We start from the raw sequence: 16,900 nt of genomic DNA, 5'->3' as shown, positions 1-16,900 counted from the left end.
CCTCTTTCGGAGCTAAAAGACAAATTCTCGAACATACAAGGCCATTCAACCCCAGAGCTGTTGGACATGCTACACTTGAAATCCAAATCCCTCAGTGCCACACACTCCAGGGATCTAAACCTTGTCATCACAATGAACAAACCACACTAGAGGATAGGTTCCTGACTCAGAGACTCCCAGACTCTGGAATAGACTGCCCATACATGTCAGGCAGAACCTCTTTGGCCTCTTCAAAAGGCACATTGACGATTGGATAGGAGATATGAAATTCACCCTGGAGATCACGTCAGTCGCCCCGCTAGACAGGGGTCCAGTGGAGTAAATATTGTGGGAAGAAATAGCCAAGGAATTGTTATGACTAGGCTTGTATAACCCCTAGGGCTGATAGCCTAGTACCATCCTATGAAGCTATATTATGGCTGATTTCCAAGTATTAACTTCTTACAGGAATCATGCAACAGTACTTGAGTGTACTGAGGAAATGCCCCATGTATACAGTATTCTGCTTTCTGTGTGTGTGTGTGTGTGTGTGTGTGTGTGTGTGTGTGTGTGTTTTCCCCCACAATCTTTCTATCTACACCTTTGCACTTGGTTAAATGCTATCACTATTCATTTAAACCTTTGTTTTCCAGTCAGACTTCCTAGCTGTATCATACTTGGTACTAATTAAATAATTGGAGGGGCTGCTGAGGATGATGGGTTTATTAACTAGGATGGTTGTAGTTTTCTTAACTTAAATTGGGTTATTCCATGTTCAGGACAGGAACCTTTTGTAATCTTCTCAGTGATTTGCTGCTGTTAAATGACCAATCTTATGGTGAAATCTATTCACGAGGAACTCTTACTTTGTATTCATTTTGTAAAGTTAAGAACATATAGACACTTATTCTGTTAGCTGACTGAAGCCACCCAATGATAATGAATATTCAGTGTTCTAGACAGAACAAGTTTCTGCTGTCACTGTGTTGAGACACAAGGTGGTTGTTGTGTACATCAAAACTGTTACTTAGAAACCCTATATTTTTTGGGCTGCAGTTAAATTATTGAACTGTTTCAATTACTTCTTTAGCTGTCTCTAGACATTCTAATCCTATACCAATGTGCTTGCTAGAGTCTCCAGTTTTAAGTATAGAACTGTTTCCATGCAATCAGTTACTTTAACTCTTACTGATGCTGAAACAAATATTTATCTGTTGTTCGATTATTAACCTTCGATTATTATTACCTGATGAATACCTTCAGTTGGCTGCCAATGAACTTGCCTTCCCTGTTTCCATTCTAAACAGATCTATCTCAGAAACCTCAGTACCACCCATTTGGAAAATGTCCTATATTATCAACCTTCATAAAGGTGGTACCTCCACCAACCTCACCAACTATCAGCCCATAGCCATCTTGCCTCCACTAGCTAAAATACTTAAGAAATGTATAGAGCACCAACTTATGCCATACCTGCTAACAACCAACTTCTCTCCTAACCAACATGGATTTTGGCCTTCTCATAGCACAACCACTGCCCTACTCTCTTTACAAATCATCAGCCAAAACAAACACACAGCCAATCTAACTTCTGCTATATTCTTGGACCTATCAAAGGCCTTGATATAGCCAACGATCTTAAACTAGTAAAAGCCCTTACTGACCTTGGCCTTAGTAACCAAGCATTAGCTTGGTTTCAATACTATTTACAAGGAAGACAACAAGCATTTCACTGGGACAACAACCCATCCACACTGCTACCCATCACCACAGGAGTCCCACAAGGTTCCATTTTAGGTCCCTCTCCTATTCTTCATTTTCACCAATAACCTCCACATCATCTGTCATGGTGCAACAGTTATACAATACGCTGATGACTCATCACTTGTCGGTTCAGCCATTGATCCTCAGAAACTCCTCTCTATAACCCAAAAAGCCTTCCATACTACTGAAAACTGGTTTCTTAACAAAATCCTATTATTAAATCCCCCCAAAAAAACAAACCCCGGGATTCATGAAGCTCAGCGAAGGCGGTAGGCTTGTGACAGTGCGGCGTGAAGATGACAGTAGCACAAATGCATATTATGAAGGCGCTGCCGCCACAGCCAGGGCACAGGAAAGGAGCGAGTGCATAGGGTGTGCGCGCCGACGGAGGTGTGGAAATGGCAGCTCCCGACGTGCAACCTAAAATGCTTGCATATAACACGTTGCAAGATAATAATCACATATGTCAGTGTCCCTGGATACTGAAACGTATGCAAAGCATTCAAGAAAGTTCCTGCGACACAAAGTGAAGAAGCAAACACAAATGCATGCCAGGGAATAACGGGTCCTATCCCGCGAACAAATGACATGGAAGACTGTGGGCCGTAGTCCAATGCCGTGTAGATAGCTATACCAAGTGGAAGTTTAACGCATCATATTTTAGCAAGCCGCCAGTAGGTACGTCCAGCCCAATGGTGAGGGTCACCAGCTGACCCATAATGTGAGGGAGGGTACACAACTGGGCAGATGTGTCCATAACAAAATACACGATAAATATAGATATCTAGCGACCCTATGTCCGAATCATATCCCACAAGGCATGTAATAGTCACATACAAAAGGTATGTCCATAGTTCACATACCAAATGTGATAGGAAATAGAATAAGCATGTAAATGAAACAGAAGGAACATATAAACAGCTACAATAATAAAAACTTTAGGCTGAAAGGAACAGTATTATCTGACCGCAACAGTGGGGATGTGTTGTCTAGTACAGTCAGATATGTGTATGGAATATATCCCATCCTGGACATAGGAAAAGGTGGCATCCTACCAATGAGTAGAACAGGCTGCCAAAATCTGGAAATCAGGGGTACAAGCTGAACTTGTCAGGATGTGTCACAGTTGAACGGGTAGTACCCGGGTATACCAACCATGTAATGAAAATTAAGTATGGGCGTCTACCTATGTGCGTGAGGCATAGCATGTGGAAATCAAACATGGCAGGGTAGTCCACACAACCATAAAGGTACCTGATGCATGTAGGGAATTCAATGTGTTACTCTGGCCGTGTCATGGGCCAACAACCAAAGCAGTGATTTATGGGGTGTGAGGAATCTGTGTGTGGGGGGGGATGGGTAATGGTACAATCCTCTAAGGCGACACTATGTCGTATGCAGAATAGGTGAACTGGATGTGTATGAGGGAGCAGCGGGTGAAGCTAAAAGAAACACAAACACATGTATAAACAGCTGCAATACAACCAGACAGGCCATACAGTAGAACACAATCCCACAAACATATGAATATTGAAATGTGCAATACAAATCGATAGACATGTCACTGGCACATACCCACAGATTGGTCCTGATGGAACTGGCCAGAACAAATGCAACACAGCTGGATGCATAATGGATTACCCAGCATCCCCTCCACATCACACAACCCGCTCTGTACCTGAACGTCCACCAAATCCAGCCATACTTGGCCTACTTGTTTGGTGCAGCCACAGCTACACATAGTGACCACTATGCATATGTGGTAGGTAGTGTCACCCTAGGCAGTTGCAGGATTGCACACTATGTATCCCTGGCATGTAAAACCCCCAGCACGTTTTCATATAGCCAAAAAGATGTTCGTTATTTCCTTGTGGATCAGTCCAATTTTTGGATATCCCTCATGTAACCTGTGTAAACATTAGAATGGAAAACACGAAGTCCAGTAGATATCTGGACACAAGTTGGAATGTGCATTAGAGGTGCACAACACTGTCCAGCCCTAAGTGGTCATGCATAACCTAACACCCAGGATCAAACACCTGCCCGTGCCCATGTGTCCCGAAAATAAGCGGAGAATATATTGCACACATTCGCATAGTGGCACATGGTATAAGGGTGATGAAGGCACTGACATAAACAGGATACCCCTGATCCACTGTGTGAGGGACAAGTAATTTTGTGTAGGTGTGACCTGACCAACAATGGTACAATGCCAAATGTCATGTGACGTAGGAATAACTATGCACCATACTGCATGTAACAGTTGCCTAAAGTGGTGTCAGGATAGAATAAATGTAAGTCATACAAGAAACAGGCAAACAACAAAAGTGCCAAAGGTAGAAGGCTTACAGCTAGGAAACAAATGACTGTTCTAAACCTGCAGTGACCGTGGCTATGTGTCGGCCCAAATAATCTGGTGTCCAGTAGGGTTGTCATCTGTCCCACTTTGCGAGGGATAGTAGATCATTGGACAGTTGTGTCCTGACAAAAGACATTTCAAATGGCAAATGTCCTGGGATTGTAGGATATAATTATGTCCCATATGTTATGTGAAAGTAGCAGAAAAGAATTGTTGCATTATCTACAATACCTAAATGTTACAAAAATCAGAATAAGCAAATAAACTGCTACAACAATAAGCTTTTATGTCGGCAAATAAGTAAAGTTCTATCCATTGTACTGACTGTGGGTATGTGTTGGCATGTAAAACCAGGTGTGTTCCGAAAATGTCCCATCTTCGCCATGTGAAAAGGTGCCAACCCTAGTCCCGGAATACAGCATAACCCGTACATATGACAATGTCAACGATACCAATGGTCAGAGTATTTTCACAATAACTGGCCAGACCCTTAAAATCACAAAGCCAGTGCCCTTTGAGGGAAATGTGTTAAATGAGAATGACTACTCACAACAATGAAGAGTACAGACGCATTTAACTGCAGACAATTAGTAGTATTACGACTCTGTCAACAGGTTCCAAGGTAATAGTACTAATATGGTAGAAGTGTCCATGATTGTCCCTGAGTTGTCATATCCTTGTCCCTGTAGACACGAGTCCGAGTATTAGAGAGGTCCAACAGATGTACACTAAGCAACTGTCCCAGCTGTTGACTAGACTATTGCATACCTGCAGTGAATTTATAACAGATGTCCAGAATAATATTCATTGTATGTATAAATGAATGAAATAGTCAAATGGGAAGGGAAACCACCCCCCCCCAACCTGCATTATGTAGTGGAACCACTCCCCACACTAAATTATGTAGCGCTGACCCAATAATGTGGTCAGAGGTGCCCAAACTCCTGTGTTTGTAAACACAGGTACACTGTGAAACTCTGGACTAACTCTGGCCATGTGCTACGTCTGATCTTTTAACAGCACCAGGGCAGTGCTAGTCCGTGGAGCCTAAACCTGACCAGCACATGAAAACCCTGACAATCCAACACGCTATGTGTGAGGACTATAAACATAGGGGTTATGAATATCCTTGGGGTGAGTAGACTAGCACGGATCCAGAGCAGTAGGAATTAGGGGAAAGTCCAAATTGTAGTACTGCGGTTTTCCCAGCAGGTGAATGGATGCCTGTGTAAGGGAAGCGGTGAGGCATATGTCAAGAGTAGCTATGAACCATGGGTATACATATAAATGAGCCTGAACACCAATAGTGTAGCAGTTACAGCATCCACCCAACATAAAGGCATTCCTGCAAGTCGACTATAGCATATTAATTGTGTAATGAATGCCTCTATGCTGTAAAGCCAACAGTTATGCATGTAAAGTGACGCTTGCATGGCTATAGCACCCAGTACCTCAGGGTACTCATCCATGTGGTGGAACAGATTCATATTGCAGGTCCACTAATCACGTATGTGGAGGACCTGTACGTGCTCACTAGTATGTGTTGACATGGCATCTGTGAAGTGGTGCAATACTCTGGATGCAGATGCCTGTGAGATACCATGATATCCCCAGTTGTGCTGTGTGAGGTACCTGTTAGTACACCTAGGACAACACATCTCATGGTATCCACTGTGATGCTTCACCTGTGTGATGTGTTAGGCACAGGTCAACAAGCTGCTGTAGGCAGTGTCTGTCCACCCCATAGTGCTCTAACATCCCAGCCCATGTAGACCTGAAGTCACCCTGGTCAATAAAGTCATATGTCACCAGTAAGGTTGTTCGGCAGCATACACATCCGCACTGCCCCAGCCCCTGCACATGTTGGTGTATGCTGCTAGCATGTCATTTGGTTGGACTGTGTCCTGAAATGTCTCTGCAGGTATACACCAGTGGTGTAGAGTGTGGATGACATATGTGTGTATGCTGCGCTGCATTAGTACTGTCATGTTGGCTGATGTCATCAGCTGATTGTGTTGATCAACATTTGTGTGTGCAGCCTGGACACTGACTACCCCACCACTGCTGTCATCCCTCCCAACATCACCAGGCAGTTATAGACACCCTAGCTGAGGCTTGCTAGGGCAGAACACTCCCAAGGCACAGTACTGCAATGTACACATATGCCTGACCCCCTCTCTCATGCTATCAACTATATGCGAGACCTGCACCTGTCTGACTACACACATACACTCTAGGGACCAGCAGCATACCCTGGTGATAAATGTGATACACCATAGTCAACTTCATCTGCATAGTATAGCCTTCTAATGAATAGTTATATGACCCATACCGAACCTCCAACATATTAACCACTGCTCAGTGTCACTCAGATCCACACACAACTGGCAACAGGTGCCCTACCATCACCATGTTTGATGTCCCATGGTCTTCCAGCAACAAAATTACCGGTATCTACATGACTACAACCCTGGCCCTGAACACCACAGACGATGTGCATTAACACCACGCCATGGCAGATATACATAGATCCCAGGTTATCACGCTACAGATTATCCGCACAAATAGTCAATATTGCTAATTCCCCAGACATATGTTCACATCTATGTCCATCTACATCTACATATACATATATTATTTGTAGACATATATCATGGACATATATATATGTAGATAACATACACTCATACATGTACACATATGTAGATATGGTATTTATGTCACAACAGCAACCACATGACAGCAATGCATTGACAGGAATGGAAAGGTAACCACATGTGCCACCTGCATCATGTAGTGTTGTTATATCAAGGCGTGTGTTATGTTCATACATGGGTCAGACCATAGCAAGGGTAAGAGTAGGGTTGCTGACAGTTACTCACCAGACCTATTGGCGACTGTATGTGTGACAACCCAGTGTCTTGGCGGAATATGCAGGCTGTGGACATTAAATAGGTCAGCAACAAAACAAACTGGACCCATCCTGCAGCTAGCCACCCACATATACCAACACATACAGTATAACTGCCAAACACACACCTGCCATGCTGGAATCAACATCTACCTGTCTAGTCTACCACACTACAGCATTATGCAGTTACAGAACGCTACCAAGTTCAGGAACACTGCACTCCCAAGGCACACTTCTAGGTGGGTGACATCATCCGCAAAGGCAAAGACACTGATAGGGAATGATGTGTGTGAGCCATCTAAAAGCATTACTGTGACCCCAGGCAGCTGGAAACACACACACACACACACACACACAGGCACAGCTGGGAGTCAAACATACACCTAACTACCTTATCACACTACAGCATTATGCAGTTACAGAACGCGCTACCGAGATTACTGAACACAGCACTCCCAGAGGCATACTTCTAGGTAGGTGACATCATCCGCAAAGGCAAAGACGCCGATAGGGAATGCATAGAGAGTGAGCAGTCTGAAAGCATATTACTGTCCCAAGGTAGACGTAGACAAACACGGCAGAGGTGTTATCGGGGCAACTAAATATCTACGGAGAACTACAACAACATTACATAGGTATGTGACGCGCCACAGACAGTACACCCTTCATGACAGTCACCAGTGTGTTCAATGTATGCATCCATGATGGACAATGGACATCTGTTGCCTGGATGACACATCATTATACATGATGTCAATGGCCATGCCCATACACAGAGGCACATCACCAACACAAGGTGTCACTGGGCATGCCCACACATAGTATCACATGTCCATGCTCACACATTTAGCAGTTGCAAAGAGCCGCTCTTGCATGCACACAGATTCTAAACATGGAAGGTGCAGTTTGGAATGTACTGTGTGTCCATCTACCAACAGTACTGGGCATGCTCACACACTTAGCAGTTGCAAAGGGCTGTCTTGCATGCACACGGATTCTAAACATGGAAGGGCACAGTATGGTGTTACTGTCCTCAAGTACATGAATGCCACTCACATGTACTAACCAGTACACACTCAGGAGCCATCACAGATGTCTCCGGTGCAGATCACAGAGGTACACACCGCAGTCTTCATTGTAGCCCTCAGACATCACCATGTCGCAGGACCAGCAATACACAGCCATACATTACCACAACACCGTGTGGCTCATGAACAGTGGACTGTACATAGATCTACAGCAACTGTGCAGACTACACATGTACCGACAGGGTTCCAATATGTGTTATGCATTGCATTTCAATGATACCCACTGTAATGACCAGGTCAGCTCTACACATACCAGGGGCCTTGGGTCTTACACAGCTGTGACAGATGACTGTCGCTGTACACCAAAGATCACACATGTGTGGATAAATCACAGTGGATATGTGCATGGACCACACACACAACACATATGTACATAGCATAGCATAGCATTTGCTGCCCTCCGTGCAGACAAGTGGCTACAGCAATCACACGCACACAAATGGAAGGTGAGTCCATGGCTGTTGAATGCTAACAGTACATGAGGTAGCAATGTTGACCGAGGACACATTCCCTCTGTACTAGTTACCCATGACACCCATCATATCATACAACAGTCCATGTGTTATGTATGTCATCACACATGTCCACCAATTGCAATGCATACAAACATGGCTACATGACAGGCATGTAGGACCAACACACATGTCAATTGTAGTGTGCATGCAGCTACCATGCATGTGCAGTAGCTGACTCATCTGTGCCTAACTACAACATGCAGTTGCAATGCAGCCCCATCATTGACACCTGTATATGGTGACATACTGACAGTATGGTAGGATGTACATCAGGTATGGATGGATGTGTGTACATAAAGTGGTGATCCACCTGTGCAGATGGATGTTTGCCATTACATGTGCCAACAGTACGCTATGTTACTGTTACTTGAGGTGAAGACAATGTTTGGCCAGAATCTGGGATACTCAGCAAGGTATTTTTTTTATCCCAGGTTTGGAACAAATAGTAACACTGCCAACAAAATGTAACACAGTCCTGGATGACTCCAGTATTGAATTATGATTTATGCAAATTTTCACTTTTAGAAAGTGAACCCTAAGTTAACAGTTAGCACTGATGAACTGGCTTGCAAGGGTATAAGTGAAGAACAATGCATATTGGAACCCACTACAATGGTTTTTAGTAAGTGGGAAGAGGAAAGGAGATCTAAACAACAAAATCCCTTTTCGCAAATTGGTCCTAAAAACGGGATGTCAATGGTACCAGAGGTGCAGGAGATGTTCGTGCGAGCTGAAAAGCTGTTCTTCAAAGAAACTGTGGTGTTTCTTAACCTACAGAGCCTTCAAAGGTATGTCAAACTAGAAGTAACACCTCAGGGGTTGAGAGCAATAAAAAAAAAACTCTACCCCATTTGATTTGTTTTCCGCGGAAGACAAAGTGTTTTATGATAGAAGGATTACATCTGTGCACAAATGCAGCTTAGAATGGGTCCAGATTCTGGTGGAGAGGGACACCTTAAAAAAACAGAAACTGAGAGATGAAATAAAAGAAGTTCGCAAGGACATTGGGAACAAAATTGTGGGTGATGAACTGCAACAATTTCTTGCAAGAATCAATGAACAGTTATTGGGGTATGAAAAAGATGTCATAGAGAGAAAGAAAAATAAACTGTTCAGGGATTTGCAAGATTATGATAATAAAGAAGCTTTCCAGGTGCTAACCAATCCTAGAGAGAGATGACAGAGGGTACAGTTTGAGGAAGGAAGTAAGGCAATGAACAGAACTGGGCGGGCCTATACCTAGGGTGAAAGAAGAGCGTCCGTGACAGAGGGGGGAAATGGACCAGGAGGATTATCCAGCTTTGCCGCATCCGGGTAATAGGCAGTACATGAAAACTTTTCGTGAGAATCAGTGGATCCGCAAGCGGGGCTGGAATGGAGGAGAATACTACAAAGACCACAATTTTCAGTGGTCTGTCAAGCGAGGTAAATGTAACTAAATGTAGAGAGACTGCCCCTGTAGAATGTGGTTATGTAGTTAACAGACTATGAAATGAGCGTTCTGAATAAAGGACTTAAATTTGTGCCAACAGTATTTCCCAGGTTGCATGAATTAGTGTGATGTCTTTTGTTTTAATCGAAAACTGCATTTAATGAATTATTTCAATTAAAATAATAATATGCTACAGGAAAGTGAAAAAAGCATTGAATCTGATAGTAGTAATGTGAGTTTTTATTTGTGTTGTTTGGAAGAGGAAGCAGATGCATATTACAGATTAAACACCAAATTAGTGCAAGTAAAAAGTGAATTTATGCCTCCACAAACAAATAATAGTATAACATTTTTGGAACATTTTTGAATCATAGTTTAGAAAGGGAATACTCCTTATTCGATAGGAGAAATATGGATTATAAGTAAAAAACAATGAAATAGTTTAAAGGATTTAAGCCAAAATAAAGAGTTGGTATTTAAGCCAGCCGATAAAGATGGCAAGCTGGTCATTTTATATTATACTCAATATTTATCTACGTGTTATGAATATCTGAATAATGAGCAGGTTTATAAAAAGATAAATAGATGAATATAAAAAAGCAGAAAAAGAATACAATGAGTTAATAAATAAAGGAATGAGGCTTCATTATTTCTCATTACAAGATGTACAACAGAAATTCAGGATCAAAAATGCAACAATGGCTCAATTGTTTTGTGTCCCAAAAATACACAAAGATTTGGTCTACCCTCCTAACTGACCCATAATTTCAGCCTGTGGTTATTTTTTTACATAACATAGCATGTTTTTTGCATTATTTATTTGTTACCTAATGTGGATAAAATGCCATCTTATATTAAGTATGTCTTTGATTTCCTGGATAATATCAAGGAAATCAGATGGTCAGAAGAAATGTATTTTGTTGTAATTGATGATGTTAGTTTATATACCAACATTAAGCATCAAGATGGAATTACAGCTATAATTTTTTTTCTGGGAGAAGCTCCAGTAATTCAGTATGTAACAGATTTAATTTTGATGTGTTTGAAAAACAATATATTTGAGTTTAATGGCTGTCTGTTTAAGTTACAAGGTAACTTTTGCCCCCACCTATGCAAATATTTTTATGGGACATTATGAAAGTTAGCACATCTACACTAATGAATTTTATAAAAAAACATGTAATTAAATATTTTAGATATATAGACAATTTGATTTTTGTATGTAATGGGGGACACAGTGAAGTTAGAGCATCTATTGATACGTTGCATGATAATAAAATGGGAGTATGTTTTGATGGGCTACAAATAGGTGATGAAGTTCATTACTTAGATGTTAATATAAAGGGCATAAAGAATTTGATGTTAAAAACAAAGATACACAAAGTTTTTAGAAACACATTTTGTCTTATATGGATCCAGTTGTCATCCCCCGCATACTATGAAGTTTATTCCATATGGAGAATTTCTCAGGGTAAAAAGGTTGTGTAACAACCCGACAGAAAAGGAAAGGGAAACGGAAGATACTTTTTACAAGTTTTATAATCGAGGATATCCAGTAATAGAAGTGGAAAAGGGGTTGGAGAAAGTGTTAAACAGGAATCAGAAAAGAGGCAATGAACAGGGGAAGAAAGAAAGCAGGAAAGAACAGCAATGTATTTATTTTACATCAACATACTCAGTATTTTCAGAGGTAGTAAAAGAACAAGTAAAATATCCCTGGACAAGGTTAAAAAGAGAAGTTGATTTTTTACAAAATAAGAATATCAACATCTCCTTTAGAAGAGGTAGAAGCATAAAAGATTTTTTAGTTCATGGGAAGTTCAGTATACCTACTATGGGGCTAGTTTCATCCCATGAAATGTTAGGCACATTTTCATGTGGGAAATGCAGTATATGTAAGTTTATAGTGAAGTTCACATACATTAATGGAAAAAAATTTCAAGCAAAAAGAATATACAGTTGTAACACAGAGAAAATTATTTCTGGTTTAAAATGTCCCTGTAAAAAAATGTATGTGGGCAAAAGTAAGAGACAATTTGCATGTAGACTTAACGAACACATGAGAAACATCATGAAATGTAAATTAACTAGCCCAGTAGCAATTCACTTTAAGGAATTTCATAAAAGTAACCCAGAGGGGGCTACAAGCCACTATTTTAGAAAAGGTAGAAGTTAATAGATTGATGATTGATCAGCATATAAAAAAATATCTTAAGAAAAAAAGAGACAATGCTGATTCTTAAGTTTGATAGTATGAGCCCTAGGGGCTTGACCCAAGAATGCACTTGGAAGTGTTTGTTGTAATGAGATTGTAATTGATTAATTGTTTTATTGGATAATGAAATAATTTAGGAAGTACAAAAGTATATAAATTCAAATTTTAACATAATTGAATAATTGAATGTACTCTGTTAATGGCTTTCTACAGCTGAGGTGCTAGAGGAAATATTGTTTATTGTAATAAAATATAATTATTTTTGGATTACTGGCCAGTTTCGTTGTGATATTCGTCAAGATATCTGATGCTTTTTTTTGGGTTAAAATAGTCATAACCGGTTGGGTCATCACTCATTTCACAACATCTAAAATTAACACATGGGTACAAACAACTCTGTGCCATATGTCTAAAGCAGATGCCCTATGCTGACCATCTAAAAAAACTCCAGCTATTCTCTGTCGCATATAATCTACACAGAGGCAATCTCTGCTTAACATACAAGGCCATGTCAAACCCAGAGCTGTTGGACATGCTACACTTAAAGAAATCCAAATCCCTCAGTGCCACACACTCCAGGGATCTAAACCTTGTCATCACAATGAACAAACCACACTAGAGGGATAGGTTCCTGACTCAGAGACTCCCCAGACTCTGGAATAGACTGCCCATACATGTCAGGCAGAACGCCTCTTTGGCCCTCTTCAAAAGGAACATTGACGATTGGATAGGAGATATGAAATTCACCCTGGAGATCACGTCAGTCGCCCCGCTAGACAGGGGTCCAGAGAAGTAAATATTGTGGGAAGAAATAGCCAAGGAATTGTTATGGCTAGGCTTGTATAACCCCTAGGGCTGATAGCCTAGTACCATCCTATGAAGCTATATTATGGCTGATTTCCAAGTATTAACTTCTTACAGGAATCATGCATCAGTACTTGAGTGTACTGGAGGAAATGCCCCCCCCCCCCATGTATACAGTATTCTGCTTTCTGTGTGTGTGTGTGTGTGTGTGTGTGTGTGTGTGTGTGTGTGTTTTCCCCCACAATCTTTCTATCTACACCTTTGCACTTGGTTAAATGCTATCACTATTCATTTAAACCTTTGTTTTCCAGTCAGACTTCCTAGCTTTATCATACTTGGTACTAATTAAATAATTGGAGGGGCTGCTGAGGATGATGGGTTTATTAACTAGGATGGTTGTAGTTTTCTTAACTTAAATTGGGTTATTCCATGTTCAGGACAGGAACCTTTTGTAATCTTCTCAGTGATTTGCTGCTGTTAAATGACCAATCTTATGGTGAAATCTATTCACGAGGAACTCTTACTTTGTATTCATTTTGTAAAGTTAAGAACATATAGACACTTATTCTGTTAGCTGACTGAAGCCACCCAATGATAATGAATATTCAGTGTTCTAGACAGAACAAGTTTCTGCTGTCACTGTGTTGAGACACAAGGTGGTTGTTGTGTACATCAAAACTGTTACTTAGAAACCCTATATTTTTGGGCTGCAGTTAAATTATTGAACTGTTTCAATTACTTCTTTAGCTGTCTCTAGACATTCTAATCCTATACCAATGTGCTTGCTAGAGTCTCCAGTTTTAAGTATAGAACTGTTTCCATGCAATCAGTTACTTTAACTCTTACTGATGCTGAAACAAATATTTATCTGTTGTTCGATTATTAACCTTCGATTATTATTACCTGATGAATACCTTCAGTTGGCTGCCAATGAACTTGCCTTCCCTGTTTCCATTCTAAACAGATCTATCTCAGAAACCTCAGTACCACCCATTTGGAAAATGTCCTATATTATCAACCTTCATAAAGGTGGTACCTCCACCAACCTCACCAACTATCAGCCCATAGCCATCTTGCCTCCACTAGCTAAAATACTTAAGAAATGTATACAACACCAACTTATGCCATACCTGCTTAACAACCAACTTCTCTCTCCTAACCAACATGGATTTTGGCCTTCTCATAGCACAACCACTGCCCTACTCTCTTTTACAAACCTCATCAGCCAAAACAAACACACAGCCAATCTAACTTCTGCTATATTCTTGGACCTATCAAAGGCCTTTGATATAGCCAACCATCTTAAACTAGTACAAGCCCTTACTGACCTTGGCCTTAGTAACCAAACATTAGCTTGGTTTCAATACTATTTACAAGGAAGACAACAAGCATTTCAAGTGGGACAACAACCCATCCACACTGCTACCCATCACCACAGGAGTCCCACAAGGTTCCATTTTAGGTCCCTCTCCTATTCTCCATTTTTGCCAATAACCTCCACATCATCTGTCAAGATGCAACAGTTATACAATACGCTGATGACTCAACACTTGTCGGTTCAGCCATTGATCCTCAGAAACTCCTCTCTATAACCCAAAAAGCCTTCCATACTACTGAAAACTGGTTTCTTAACAAAATCCTATTACTAAATCCCCCCAAAAAACAAACCCCGGGATTCATAAAGCTCAGCGCAAGGACGGCGGTAGGCTTGTGCCGACAGTGCGGTGTGAAGATGGCACAGTAGCACCAAATGCATATTATTGAAGGCGCGCTGCCGCCACAGCCACGTGCAGAGGAAAGGAGCGCGAGTGCATAGGGCGTGTCGAAGTGCCGCACGGAGGTGTGGAAATGGCAGCTGCCGACGTGCAACCTAAAATGCTTGCATATAACAAGTTGCAAGATAATAATCACATATGTCAGTGTCCCTGGATACTGAAACGTATGCAAAGCATTCAAGAAAGTTCCTGCGGACACAAAGTGAAGAAGCAAACACAAATGCATGCCAGGGAATAACGGGTCTCTATCCCGCGAACAAATGACATGGAAGACTGTGTGGCCATAGTCCAATGCCGTGTAGATAGCTATACCAAGTGGAAGTTTAACGCATCATATTTTAGCAAGCCGCCAGTAGGTACATCCAGCCCAATGGTGAGGGTCACCAGCTGACCCATAATGTGAGGGAGGGTACACAACTGGGCAGATGTGTCCATAACAAAATACACGATAAATATAGATATCTAGCGACCCTATGTCCGAATCATATCCCACAAGGCATGTAATAGTCACATACAAAAGGTATGTCCATAGTTCACATACCAAATGTGATAGGAAATAGAATAAGCATGTAAATGAAACAGAAGGAACATATAAACAGCTACAACAATAAGGAAACATAGGTCGACAGGAACAGTATTATCTGTACCGTCAACAGTGGGGATGTGTTGTCTAGTACAGTCAGATATGTGTATGGAATATATCCCATCCTGGACATAGGAAAAGGTGGCATCCTACCAATGAGTAGAACAGGCTGCCAAAATCTGGAAATCAGAGGTACAAGCTGAACTTGTCAGGATGTGTCACAGTTGAACGGGTAGTACCCGGGTATACCAACCATGTAATGAAAGTTAAGTGTGGGCGTCTACCTATGTGCGTGAGGCATAGCATGTGGAAATCAAACATGGCAGGGTAGTCCACACAACCATAAAGGTACCTGATGCATGTAGGGAATTCAATGTGTTACTCTGGCCGTGTCATGGGCCAACAACCAAAGCAGTGATTTATGGGGTGTGAGGAATCTGTGTGTGGGGGGGGGTGGGTAATGGTACAATCCACTAAGGCGACACTATGTCGTATGCAGAATAGGTGAACTGGATGTGTATGAGGGAGCAGCGGGTGAAGCTAAAAGAAACACAAACACATGTATAAACAGCTGCAATACAACCAGACAGGCCATACAGTAGAACACAATCCCACAAACATATGAATATTGAAATGTGCAATACAAATCGATAGACATGTCACTGGCACATACCCACAGATTGGTCCTGATGGAACTGGCCGGAACAAATGCAACACAGCTGGATGCATAATGGATTACCCAGCATCCCCTCCACATCACACAACCCGCTCTGTACCTGAACGTCTACCAAATCCAGCCATACTTGGCCTACTTGTTTGGTGCAGCCACAGCTACACATAGTGACCACTATGCATATGTGGTAGGTAGTGTCACCCTAGGCAGTTGCAGGATTGCACACTATGTATCCCTGGCATGTAAAACCCCCAGCACGTTTTCATATAGCCAAAAAGATGTTCGTTATTTCCTTGTGGATCAGTCCAATTTTTGGATATCCCTCATGTAACCTGTGTAAACATTAGAATGGAAAACACGAAGTCCAGTAGATATCTGGACACAAGTTGGAATGTGCATTAGAGGTGCACAACACTGTCCAGCCCTAAGTGGTCATGCATAACCTAACACCCAGGATCAAACACCTGCCCGTGACGCACGTGTCCCGACACGAAAAAGCGGGAGAATATATTGCACACATTCGCATAGTGGCACATGGTATAAGGGTGATAAAGGTACTGACATAAACAGGATACCCCTGATCCACTGTGTGAGGGACAAGTAATGTGTGTGTAGGTGTGACCTGACCAACAATGGTACAATGCCAAATGTCATGTGACCGTTGGGAATAACTATGCACCTTACTGCATGTAACAGTTGCCTAAAGTGGTCACGTCAGGATAGAATAAATGTAAGTCATACAAGAAACAGGCAAACAACAAAAGTGCCAAAGGTAGAAGGCTTACAGCTAGGAAACAAATGA

This window comes from Protopterus annectens, chromosome 1.part2 (genome assembly GCF_019279795.1).
Source record: "Protopterus annectens isolate FY-2018-M chromosome 1.part2, PAN1.0, whole genome shotgun sequence".
In the NCBI taxonomy this organism is placed as follows: domain Eukaryota; kingdom Metazoa; phylum Chordata; order Ceratodontiformes; family Protopteridae; genus Protopterus; species Protopterus annectens.
The sequence above is the reverse complement of the archived record's forward strand: the minus strand, read 5'-3'. Positions refer to the sequence as shown.